Source organism: Dama dama, chromosome 30 (assembly GCF_033118175.1).
Source record: "Dama dama isolate Ldn47 chromosome 30, ASM3311817v1, whole genome shotgun sequence".
Classification (NCBI taxonomy): domain Eukaryota; kingdom Metazoa; phylum Chordata; class Mammalia; order Artiodactyla; family Cervidae; genus Dama; species Dama dama.
The window spans coordinates 44,249,107-44,263,153 of NC_083710.1; positions in this window are offsets into that span (position 1 = coordinate 44,249,107).

Genomic DNA, 14,047 nt, shown 5'->3' on the forward strand with positions numbered 1-14,047 from the left:
AAGCAGGGAAAAGGCTAATAGAGTTTTGCCAAGAGAATGCACTGGTCATAAAAACACCCTCTTCCTAAAACATGAGAGAAGACTCTACACATGGACATCACCAGTTGGCCAACACTGAAATCAGACTGATATTCTTTCCAGCCCAAGGTGGAGAAGCTCTATACAGTCAGGAAAAACAAGACCAGGAGCTGACAGTGGCTCAGATCATGAACTCCTTATTGCCAAATTCTAACCTAAATTGAAGAAAGTAGGGAAAACCACTAGACCATTCAGGTATGACCTAAATCAATTCCCTTACAATTATACAGTGGAAGTGAGAAATAGATTTAAGGGACCAGTTCTGATAGACAGAGTGCCTGATGAACTATGGACAGAGGTTCATGACATTGTACAGGAGACAGGGATCAAGACCATCACCATGGAAAAGAAATGCAAAAAAGCAAAATGGTTGTCTGAGGAGGCCTTACAAATAGCTGTGAAAAAAAAAGAGAAGCAAAACGCAAAGGAGAAAAGAAAAGATATACCCATACGAATGCAGAGTTCCAAAGAATAGCAAGGAGAGATAAGAAAGACTTCCTCAGTGATCAGTGCAAAGAAATAGAGGAAAATAATAGAATGGGAGAGACTAGCGATCTCTTCAAGAAAATTAGAGATACCAAGGGAATATTTCATGGAAAGATGGGCTCGATAAAGGATAGAAATAGTAAGGACCTACCAGAAGCAGAAGATATTAAGAAGAAGTGACAAGAATACACAGAATTGTATGAAAAAAAATGTGAAGTCAAGTGTGCCTTAGGAAGCATCACTATGAACAAAGCTAGTGGAGGTGACGGATTTCCAGTTGAGCTATTTCAAAATTTAAAGATGATGCTGTGAAAGTGCTGCACTCTACATGCCAGCAAATTTGGAAAACTCAGCAGTGGCCACAGGACTGGAAAAGGCCAGTTTTCATTCCAGTCCCAAAGAAAAGACAATGTCAAAGAATGCTCAGACTACCAGACAATTGCACTCGTCTCACATGTTAGTAGAGTAATGCTCAAAATTCTCCAAGCCAGGCTTGTGCAATACATGAACCATGCACTTCTAGATGTTCAAGTTGCTTTTAGCAAAGACAGAGGAACCAAAGATCAAATTGCCAGCATCAACTGGATCATCAAAAAAGCAAGAGAGTTCCAGAAAAAACATCTATTTCTGCTTCATTGATTATGCCAAAGCCTATGACTGTGTGGATCACAATAAAATGTGGAAAATTCTTCAAGAGATGGGCATACCAGACCACTTGACCTGCCTCTTGAGAAATCTGTATGCAGGTCAGGAAGCAACAGTTAGAACTGGACATAGAACAACAGACTGGTTCCAAATTGTAAAGGAGTACATCAAGGCTGTATATTGTCACCCTACTTATTTAACTTATATGCAGGCTACATCATGAGAAACCCTGTGCTGGATGAAGCACAAACTGGAAGAACATTGCTGGGAGAAACATCAATAACCTCAGATATGCAGATGACACCACTCTTATGGCAGAAAGTGAAAAAGAACTAAAGAGCCTTTTGATGAAAGTGAAAGAGGAGAGTGAAAAAGTTGGCTTATAATTCAACATTCAAAAAACTAAGATCATGGCATCTGGTCCCATTACTTCATGGCAAATAGATGGGGAAAGAGTGGAACAGTGGCTGACTTTATTTTTCCGGGCTTCAAAATCACTGCAGATGGTGATTGCAGCCATGAAATTAAAAAACGTTTACTCCTTGGAAGGAAATTATGACCAACCTAGATAGCATATTAAAAAGCAGAGACATCACTTTGTCAGCAAAGGTCCATCTAGTAAAGGCTATGGTTTTTCCAGTAGCCAAGAATGGATGTGAGAGTTGTGCTATAAAGAAAGTTGAGTGCTGAGGAATTGATGGTTTTGAAGTTTGGTGTTGGAGAAGACTCTTGAGAGTCCCTTGGACTGGAAGGAGATCCAACCAGTCCATCCTAAAGGAGATCAGTCCTGGGTGTTCATTGGAAGGACTGACGTTGAAGCTGGAACCCCAATATTTTGGCCTCCTGATGTGAAGAGCTGACTCATTTGAAGAGACCCTGATGCTGGGAAAGATTGAAGGCAGGTGGAGAAGGGGATGACAAAGGATGAGATGGTTGAATGGCATCACCGACTCCATGGAGATGAGTTTAAGTAGACTCCAGGAATTGGTGATAGACAGCAAGGCCAGGTGTGCTGTGGTCCATGGGGTCAAGAAGAGTTGGACATGACTGAGATACTGGACTGAACTGTTAATATTGATCTATACTGATATAAAAATTAAAATATAGTAATTTGAAGATGCTATTGTGAAATATTTTTTATATTTATATCCTTGAAATTAAATAGTAATAATATGTTTGTAAACTAACCAGCTACTTCTTTGGAATATTGTATCATTAAAGGTATATGCCTTTTCTCATTTAATGAATGTAACATTTATCCAACTGAATAAATCGCTACCTATTTAGAAAAACTAAGTGTTGTTGTACAAAGGCCTAATGTGATTGTATCACTATTAATATTTTTAGCTTCAGAGAATGATTTTGACAGATTAGAGGAGCAAATTCATAAAATAGAATGAGTATCATGATCCAAATAAAATCTAATCACTTAAGGTAAAATTATACTCTACCTTTGGAAGAAAGAGTTCAATTTGAATGCAATGTTCTTGTGAAAGTTAAATTGCTTTGAGGATAATTTGTGCATTTATATTTTCAGTGTGTTACTGAATTAGTAGAAAACAAAACCAGTTTTCAGTCACAGAACCAGATGAACTACATATCTTCAAATTATTGATCTTTGAAAAAATAGAATTGTGTACAATAAATTTATCTTTTGTTCATCTTTTATTAAATAATTCACTTTTTCATTGATGTATGATTTTGCCTCTTAAATTTCTGGTTTTAAACTAGTAGGCATTTTAAAAAATAGAGAAGTGAACCTCAGCATTGTCTCTTTCTATTATCTTTGCTCTTGTTCCATCACCTATACTCTTCCTAATTCAGCAAGTTAATACAATGTGATAATGTGGACTTGTTATCTCATTACTTGTTAAAATAGTATAAGTAAAGTAGCTTAGTTTACAAATGTTTCCTGATTCACTATTAGAATATTCAAAGGAAATAAAGTTATCTCACCATTGGCATAGATAAGTATAGAAATCAACATTCTAAACTGACAGTTCACAGTTGCTCAAGTTATTATTAACATATTCTGCTGCATACATATTTATATTTAATAAAGGAAGAATTTTAGGTTGAGAGGAGCAATGAGGCCAAACCACATGAGAGCAAAGATTTAAAAGTGCTAAACCACTGGTAGTCTATCTTGAAATGTAGACAAAGTGAAAATGGAGGGCAGGTCAAGGTTTCTGCCTTGCTCTATCACAAGTAGAATTAAGCTATGTAACACTGTGTGTGGGAACTGGAGATGATGAATTGATCTTCTGTGCAGAGTATTTTTCCCACTAGTCAAGCCAAGTAATGAATGCTAGGAAAAGATAAAGAAATCTTTTAAATCTTTTAAAGTCTTCATTCTTTGTTTCTCTGTCTTTGGGTGATCAGTCAGAGGGGGTAAGAGTTAACAGTGGATGCCTAACCCAGACTTTGGCTGATTATTAGATAATTGCACAGTTAACCACATCATCTCCATAAAACTCAGGCATGTCCTAACTCTGTTTTCAAGTCTATAATATGGTGCATTTTGCTTACATGCATGCATGCTTAGTCACTCAGTCATGTCTAACTCTTTGTGACCCTATGGACTGTAACCTGCCAGGCTCCTTTGTCCATGGAATTCTCCAGGCAAGAATACTGAAGTGGGTAGCCATTCCCTTCTCCAGGGTATTTTCCCAATCTAGGGATTGAACTGAGTCTCCTGCATTGCAGGCAGTTCTTTACCATCTGAACCACCAGGGAAGCCCAATGTGTATGCCCAAATATCAATTCCATAGTTACAAGGAAGCACAGAAAAATCTTAAACATTGCTTTTTCTGGGTCAAGTGACAGCAGTTCCAAATGATCACCTTTTAGCATCTTCATTCCACGTCATGCTGTGCGTTCAATCCAAAAATGCTTGGTTTTGTATACATTCTATGTTGCCAGCATTCTCTTCATTTTGGGAGATAGGTTGATACCTTGCTTAGAAATGACCAAAGTGGGTATCATTTGTTACAATGAAGAGCTGCTTCAAGGACAACTTTTACTGAGTGTGAGGTGGAATTGTAATAGCAAATTGAGAAGCGCTACTAGTAGGCCCATGGGGTAATGTTTTTCTTTACAAAATTATTGTTTTCAATTTTTGTAAGCTCTGCCCTAATGAAAAAATGTTGTAACTGACATGTAGCTGAACTTGTGTATTTTGTGAATTAAAATGGCAGACAGTAACTGTAAATCAAATTAAGAAAGAGGCTATATAACAAATAGTCCCAGAAATCCAAGAACTGATATTTTTACCTATTAAACAATGATACACAGGTCATCTAGAAAATACATACGACATCTGCAAAAAATATTAAAATCACTTGATCAGTCTTTTCAAAGAAATTTTGTTAGTGATCTAATTGACATTCATGGTTACATTTGGTAGTCTGTGTGAGGTTGACTCTATAATGGCTAATCATCTTATAAAATACAAGTAATTGTTTAAATAGGCAAATAAGGCAGTAAAACACACAGTAGCAACTCTAATCTAACCAACACAATCTTAGGGTCAAATTTCATTCAAGCTTAGTAAAGCATTTTAATTAAAAATTGTCATAACACCTTTTTCTGCTACATATGGAGAAGTTCATATGTAAATTTACTTGTTTTAAAAAGTATACATGTGTGAAAGAGGGAGGAGGGCATGGCAATCCATTCCACTATTCTTTCCTGGAGAATCCCATTGTCAGTGGAGCTTGGCAGGCTACAGTCCATAGGGTCCTAAAGAGTCAAACATGACTGAAGTGACTGAGTGCGTGCACACACGCACACACACACACACACACAAGGAGGAAACATATTATACTTAATGACTTTTTAGGAAGTATATTTAAACTACTTTCAAATATATAGTTAAGAACAGAATTATTCAAGGTATATCCTATACCCTGCTCTTCAATACTTATTCTCTTGGAGCTTGGATTAGTTGTGAACTAGGTTGGTGATTAGTTTACTGTTATGATATGCTGCTGAGCCCAATTCCAGGAACTACCTTCTATAAACTATACAAAAATAAATTTAAAAAATTAAAATTTTAAAAAGCATGTCCAGTGAGACTGTTGGACATCTTTCATAATTCCACCCTGTTTAATGTAATTCAAAGCAATGCACTTTAATCATCTATACTTATAGATTACCCAGCTGTGAGGCCTAACATAGTATTTTTATAATGTGAATAATTTATTCTTGTTTGATGTGAATAATTACTTTTATCGACACACCCTTTGTATTCATAACATACCAAGGCTTGTTATGTTGTTGTTGTTCTTTTGCATTGAATATACAAAAAGAAAGGGAAGTTTTTAAGACTGAGGATAAAGGATGTGATTGATGCTAAGGAAGTAGGAGACAAAAGGAAGAAGAATTTTTTTGTTTGTAGGCAAACTTGTTATTTATTTTTCTTGGGAAAAATCAGATCAATTAGAGAGTAAAGAAGCACAAATGATTTAAACAAAGATTTGAGAACTTTCAGTAGGTCAGTTGAGAATTATATTCTAAATATGGTGGAGAATTTTTTTTATTTCCAGAATAGCATTTGTTTTCCAAGAAGAATAAGGAACAAGTATTAGAGGAGGTCCAGGAAAGTTAAAGGGACTTGAAGGATGTAATATGACAACTGCTGAAGATTTGAGATATTCCAGATGGGGCGGTAAGGTGACCAAAGACAGAACATATCAAAGAGAAACATTCCTCCTAGTTTATTCCTGTAAATCCCAGAAGGTCCATTAATATGGTAGAAAGCAGGCCCCATGCTATTAATAAGCTTAAAAACAGATTTAAATTGATTTCCTTTAGGTTATCTGACTTATTTTATATTCTATTCTCTCCCTTGTGTTTAGTTTCACTGGGATTTAATCAGATTACCTTAAAATCTTGCGAACCAACATTAAAATTTAGCATGAAAATAGCAGAAGATGAGAGTTTTCTGAGTAGGTTATTTCAGGTAAAGTGCTGCAATTAAAGTGATGAAGATTCCTGAAGGACAGAGAGAACTGGGGAAGACTCACACTTGACACAAGAAAAGCTGAGTAGACAGAAGAGCTAGTCAGAAGCAAGGAACTGGGGATAAAAGGTTGGTAACAACTCCCTTAGGAATTGCAAGCTGAAAATCCAAGGTTTAATACAAGCTTCTTTCATTAGTGTAAGTGTTTCTGCACAAATAACTTGTCCTTGCAATTCAGTTTAATCTTTGAAATTGGAGGAGCAAAGACCTGCTAGGTCATAGTGCTATCACTCCAGTGCAAAATAGAAGCGCTGGTTCTCACACAGAGATTTCATAAATTAACATCGAGATGGAAAATCTGAAACTATAAGAACATTTAGAGTGTGCAGTGTTTTCTCTGAATTTTTGTTGTAATTAAGATTTTGGGACATAGAATTTTTTCATAAAAGCTGAGACTGAACATGTGTTTGAGAGCTTTAAGGCAAGACAGTAGAAATGGTAAGCAACATCTAGGTGTAAGGACTAAAAGAGAAGAGACTGACTTATTTACTCTGTAACTTTGGTAATAATGCTTAATCCTTCTCTGCTAGAGTTGCAATTATAAATAGCAGTAGAATGCTATTTTAAATCATTGCTATGGAGAGCATTAAGCTATAAACTGCATTTTAAACTACTCCTTAAGTTTACTTGGTTCAGATAAATCCAGATGGTGTAATTTATTTTCTTTCATATACAGTGAAAAGCAATAGTAACTGATAAAAATAAAATGATTGATAGGCATATTGAGATAAGCAGATCCAAAATGCTCTGATCTTATGGTGGCTTTTGTTTGTTGTTTTACATTCAGGGGAAAAAAAAAAAAAAAAGCCAGAGTTTTAAATCACTAACAACAAAGCACTCAGCTCCCAAACTGCATAAACATTACAAAAGTGTGCAGATATGAATTATCTGAAAATTGTTTCTATGCTTTGGACTGTAAAACAATGTGACATTCATAAATAATTTTACCCTCAGTGTTGTTCTGTCTTTGAAATTTAAGTTGTAGAATGTCTTTTCATTTATAATTCCAAATCACATGTATTTCACTTACCTATTCACTTAACTGACAGTGATAATATGCCTGTAAAATATCAGTTTGATCATGTGTATTAGACAGATGGTTTTTTGTTTCCATTTCCTTTTTCTGTAGGCTAGTGATCTGTCTAGTGAGGCACCTATATGGCAGTAAGTAGGCACTCTAGCAAATGATGGGGAGCCAGAGGAAGCAAGAGATGGTTTAAGTGGTCAATCAACTTAATATGTAGTTTTTGAGACAGGGAAGCAAACCAACCATGATTTGGGTACATGTATTGAATGTATATAAGCTTAACTGGGAAATATGTTTTGATGACTTATATACTACTTTGTTTTCTTTTCAGGGCAAATTAACTACTATCCTATTGAAGTTTCTGAAGATTTCCCCTCAGGAGAAGTAGTGTTGGCTCTGTAACCTACTCTTTGAATGGTATATTGAAGAGAACAAAAACACTCAAAGTTTTTATTTGTTAACCCAGAAAATGATGTAAAATGAAAATGTTCATGTGTGCATGCTTAGTCGATCAGTCCTGTCCAACTCTGTGCTACCCCATGGACTGTAGCCTTTCAGGTTCCTCTGTTCATGGGCTTCTCCAGGCAAGAATACTGGAGTGAGTAGCCATCCCTTCTCCAGGGAATCTTCCTGACCCAGGGATTGAACTCTGGTCTCCTGCATTGCAGACAGATTCTTTACTATCCGAACCACTAGGGAAGCTTGTTTAAATAAAAATGTATGCAAATCTCTAAAGCCATCTCCTTTTAGTTTTCTCAGTGACTGAATAATATGAATCTAAGTAGCAAGATTGCAGAGAAGACCATATAAGAGAACTATTCACCATCGTTCCTGTCGTGAGAGGTGTGCAAGCAACAGGGAATTTTAACTTTAGAGAAATAGCAATTGCTAAATCAGTTAGGCAAAGCATTATAATTACAAATGGAATAAGTGTTTTTGAGCAAAGTCTGGAGACTAATTGTAGTTTAAGTGATTAAGGTCTGCAAACAGCAGCTCTAGTTGAATACCAAAGAACAAGCTTAAGCTGTGCTCAGCCTGAGAAGGGCTGTTAGTAATTTATTAGTCTTTCTTCTCATAGAGAAAATGATCTACATTTTAAGTATTCTAGTTGGATTCCAATAGCTGCAATGTACAAAATAGGTATGCCCACTTAAATTTATTTTTGTAATCATTGCTTAACTTTTTTTTTTTAAGTTAGGTTCAAGTCTCTCTTTTAATCTACTAAGATTTCTGTCTAAAAAGATTTTTATATTTATTTACTATTTGCATAAGGTTATTCAGGTGAAGTGTCTTGCAGTCTCACCCAGGACCTAGCTGCTTTTATTGTCTTCTCCTCTTAAGAATTATTATCTATCTGATGACACTTGCATCAGAAATCAGAATTTCAGTGCTTTCCCTTTGAAACACTGGGATTTTCCGGGAGGGATCTTCCACCTGCTTTAATTGAGTGAGCTTGAAGTACTGCATTGGTAGGAATTTTCTTCTCTATACCACGTCAACAATAAACCTGGAATGGAAATGGACAGATTTACCAAATTTGTTTCATACATACTTTGGGATAGATATATGCATACACACATATGCTTAGTCACACAGTTGTGTCTAACTCTTTGAGACTTCATGGACTGCAGCCTACCAGGCTCCTCTGTCCATGGGATTCTCCAAGCAAGAATACTGGAGTGAGTTACCATGCCCTCCTCCAGAGGATCTTTCCAACCCAAGGATCGAACCCAAGGTTTCCTGCATTTGCAGGTGGATTCTTTACCATCTAAGCCATCAGGGAAGCTCATATATATACATATATACTAAATGTATTTATGTAAAATTAAAATCTATCTGGACTTCTTATATTTTATCTCATAACTATAAGGAAAAACACAAATTAAAAATAAGGGCTTGATCAATCCTCTTTGTTGAAAATAAGGAAGAGATCTCTCTTCTGTTCCTTCTCTTCCATTATTTTCCTTAGAAAATTGTAAGCACTTTCTTATCTCTTTGAAATGTATATAATTTATTCTAAAGATCCAAAAGTTCTTTCTAGCTGGCCTTTCGTCACTTTGGTGACCCAGTAAAGTATTTCTTAAGAACCTGGGAGCCATTTCTTTGAAATGAAGAGAGATGGTACCACTCATCTCCCAGTTCTGTGGGAGGCTAGGAGCCCAAAATCAGTGAACATCTTGCTCCAAGTCTCAAAACTGCCTCCAGCATAAACAAAAGAGAATTGTTTCTTTGTTTTTGTCTCCTCTCTCTCTCTCTTTTTTTTGACTCTTCTGGATAAAGCCAACAAGTTAACACAGATTGTCACCTAAACTGCCAAGTGAATTTTAAGGTCAATTATATATCTTCAAGTTCTGTAGTCTGAGGACTAGTTAAGGGAAATACCAACAACTAACCTAGAAGCAGCATGGCCAGATTCACCAAAATTGTCCCAAGTGTGGTAAGGAACATACTGATACTCAAAACATTTTTAGAAAAAAAATATATTTCTCGGAAATTTGTTTTTCTTGTTTAGTATTAATTGTTAAGATAAGTTTATGTTCAGGTGGGTGCTGTGTGCTAAGTTGCTTCAGTTGAGTCTGACTCTTTGTGACCCTGTGGACTGTAGCCCACCAGGCTCCTCTGTCCATGGGATTTCCCTAACAAGAATACTGGAGTGGGTTACCATGCTTTCCTCCAGGGGATCTTCCTGATAGGGATCAAACCAGAGTCTCTTATGTCTCCTGCATTGGCAAGTGGGTGCTTCCTGGGAAGACTGTTCAAATAGGTGATTGTAGTTTATTCTTTTCTACTGTAAGATAAGTTCCATTGAATAAATAAGCCTCTTTTTTATACACTATACTCATGATAGTTGAGATGTTATTTTGAACTACCCATTAATTTGTTTATATTTTAAATATTTTAATATTAACCATAAAACATGATGCTATAATTAAATATTATTAGGCATTAGTTCTAGCAATATTGATTCATAGATTCAATTCAATGTAAATAAAATTATGTAAATATTTACCCATGGTAATCAATCAACTAATTCTAATTCAAAAATAGCCAAGATAATCCTAAAACAAATGAAGTTGAACAATTTACCCCATCAAGTCACATGATTTGTTATAAGGTTTAACATGAATAGTGTGAAATTAAACTATTAATGTGAAAATAGAAACAAAGCAATTAAACCTAATAGGGAACCCAAAACAGATTAAGGCTTATATGAAAATATATTATACAACCAATTTGCTTCTCAGACTCTTGGAAAAACAGTGACTACTCACTAAACAACATTGAGGAAAATTTTTGTTGGGATGAAACAATGAAAATATTTTCTTTGAGTGTTTTCACATTTCAACTTAGTTGGGTTTATTACTGAATGAAAAGCATGCCTTGGAAGTTCAAGAGAGCAAGTTGCTCAGGAGAGATCTAAAGACTCCTCTTCCTTGGATCCTTTGGCACAAGTTCCAAAGGTAATAGACCTAGAAGTCTTTATTTCTAGCCAAGGATAATTTCCTTATATTCCAGAGAAAAGTCCTCTATTTTTATCCCCTGAGTTTAAAAGGGAGGGATCTGACAACTGCTCTATATAAGGTCTGACCCTCATAATATTAGGGTCCCTCACCTGTGGTGTAAACCTCACTGCACATGTTAAATTCATCTGAAGCTCGAAACATCACTCTGTGGGGGACTTTGTGTGGGGACAAGTGCTGCTATGATGATCTGGAACTAAGTGGTGTGATGTGGGTTTGTGTGTGTGTGTGTTTAACTGTAGCAAGACAACTTGTTAACTTGTCAGGGGATAGTATCTTAAATCCTTCACGGTTTTGAACTTTTTATTTGGCTGGAAAAAAAACAAAACAAACAGTAGAGCTCTAGCTCATTTTGTATACAAAATAATTTCAAGGTGATATGACTTAGATATAAAAACAAATCTCTAAAATTCTAGAATATATGGATTTTATAACAACGTCATGAAGGAATTTCCTAAAGTTTGGTTTTCATGAGAGTCTAACAAAACTCCCGAAATGAATAGTGTCATTAAAACTTTGCATGGTGTTATTTTGGAAAGCTCATCTGCAATTTTTTTACACTGAAACTCCTACAGTAATTTTCAGATAACTGACTGGAATTATAAAATAATAATTTTAAAATTTGAACAACTTGTTTTAAAAATATTTGCTAGTTTCACACACAAGATTAAATAACAGACTTATTTGCTATTATAAAATATTATTTGAATATTCCATTGTGTGGAATATTCCACAGTATAACTCATAAATAATATAAAAATAATTCTATAAGTTCAGATCCCAACAAGACGAAGACTATTAATATAAATGGCCTTGTTTAGAAAGCTTCATCTATGAGTAGAGAAGGGTTAATGGGGAAAAAAATTGAGGACCTTCATCATTAGAGTTAGGTGTTTCTAGTTCAAGAAGTAAGGCACTTCATTTAGGTAGATAATTAAAACTGAAAATTTAACTAAAGGAGGAAAAAGTAAAATGCATAGATTATCAAAACTGGAGGGTTAAAATTTCTGGGGATTGATATGTGAGCAATTTTGATCAATATTTATTATTCAACCAGTACTGATTGTCAGGCACTATTCTAGCACTGAGAATAGAGCAGTGAACCAAGATCATATGCCTTTCTGCTTTTTCAGGGCTTAAAACTCTAGTGTGTGGAGACAGATGTTAAAATATAAAAAAGGGAATTATAGTGATATAAAAATAGACCTAAAGTTCTAAAAATAGACCAAAATCTAAAATGGATAGATCAAGTAACAGCAAATAAGTCTGTTACTTAACCTTGTGGATGAAACTAGCAAATATTTTTTACACATATTGTTTAAAACAGTTTAAAGGTTGAGGAGATGGGGTGTGAGAATTGGAGCAAAACATTATTGCTTTTTATTTTTATCTGCATCTGTAGTATTAGATTCTTATTATCATGCACAAATATTTTAAGTTTTTAAGGAAAACAGAAAAGTGAATGATTCAGCAAAAGATGGGGAAAGAAACACTGAGAAAGATACCAAGAGCTCACTTGAACGTATTATCATGGAAACGAAGGTAGAGGAATTCTTTCTAGAGAAGGAAGTGATTTTCTGCCTAGTTCTTCTAGATTGATTGCTTTGTTAGGAATACCATTCTGTGTTTATAAGCCCTATGGTATTCATGTTGTAATAATGCCGAAATGTCAAATTATTTCAAAGCTTCCTCCACCTCAGAATGACCCTTCTCTAAACTCCCTGTCTTATTTCCTAGGCTGCAATTAAACTTTTGGACTAAGTTCTTTTAGAGCCAAATCTCTCTTCTTTCATAGATAAGTCAGTCAAAAACTTAATTCCTTTACTTTAGGATAATCAGTGATGTGGCAAAGTGTATGTGTGCTTATTAATGGAAAAAGATCTAATATTAAAACAACTGAAAGTCACATAAGACCAGGTTTTAAAATAAAAATAAATGTAATTTATCTGATATAAATGTCATCTTGAAATTCTTGAATGTGGCAATATGAGGCAATATTGAAGTTTTGTTTTCCTATAGTGTTTGTGACATTCTTTACTAAATTCATATAGAAAAGCATAAAGTGTTAATGTAAGAAAGTATGTATTATTATAAAAAAAATTCAGTCAAAAGGGTAAGAATTAAAATATATCCAACTGTTGTATCTAGATAAAAGCACGAAAAGTGTCTCTAAGGCACAGATATAAGTAACAATAATTCTCATTTATTAAGAGCTTACCATGTGTCAGGTGCTCATAGAAAGCATTTGCATAACTAGAATTCCATTCTACACCCCCAAGGAGTTAGTATCCTTAAACTCAATTTACAGATAAAGAAGCTGAAGTACTTTAGTTAAGGGTCATTTATCTTGCAGAAGTCACAATACTATTAAATAATGGAACCAAGTTTTAAACCAGGTCATCAGGCTTCAGAGGCCTCACAGTTAACTGCTACATAAGCTGCCTCTCAAATGAAGATTTATCCTCTGGTGTAGTCTAGTCAACAGATAGTCCTTGATTTACAAGGGTTTGACATGATTTTTCAGCTTCATGATGATGTGAAACCAACACACATTCAGTATAAACAGTACTTGGAATTTTGAATTTTGGTCTGCTCCTGGGCTAGCTCTCTGCAAGAAGTCTCTCATGAAGTTCAACAGGGCAGGGGGATGCTGCTGGTAGTCAGTCACATGATCATGATGGGAATAAGCAGTATACTAACAACCGTTCTGTTTTTTATCTTCAGTGTAGTAGTCAATGAATTATACGAACACTGTATTACAAAATAAGCTTTGTGTTAGGTGATTTTGCTCAATAGAAGGCTAATATAAGTGTTCTGAGCACATTAAAGTAGGCTAAGTAGGCTAAAATGCTAAGTAGTGTTGAGGTATTTAATGCATTTTTGACTTACAGTATTTACAACTTACAGTGTATTTATCAGGATGGAACACCATCATAAACAGAGGAAAATCTATGCAGCTGGATACTCTGGAGCAGTGCCTCAGAAACTTTAATTGCCATATGAGTTACTTTGGTATCTTGCTAAAATTGTCGTTCTGGAGTTTAGTACGTGAGGTAGATCCTGAGCTTTCAGTTTCTAACAGTTCCACAGTTGTTACCAGTGTTGTTTGTCCAGCTCCAGCCTTTCTCAATCAAGGTTCCTCAAGAGAATGTAGAACTACAGAGAAGAATTTTAATGGCTATTTTCTAAAGTCTCCCAAGGACAATATATAGCTAGCAACTTCTGGATGCATAGAAGATAATTCATTATACACAATGGAAGCATCAG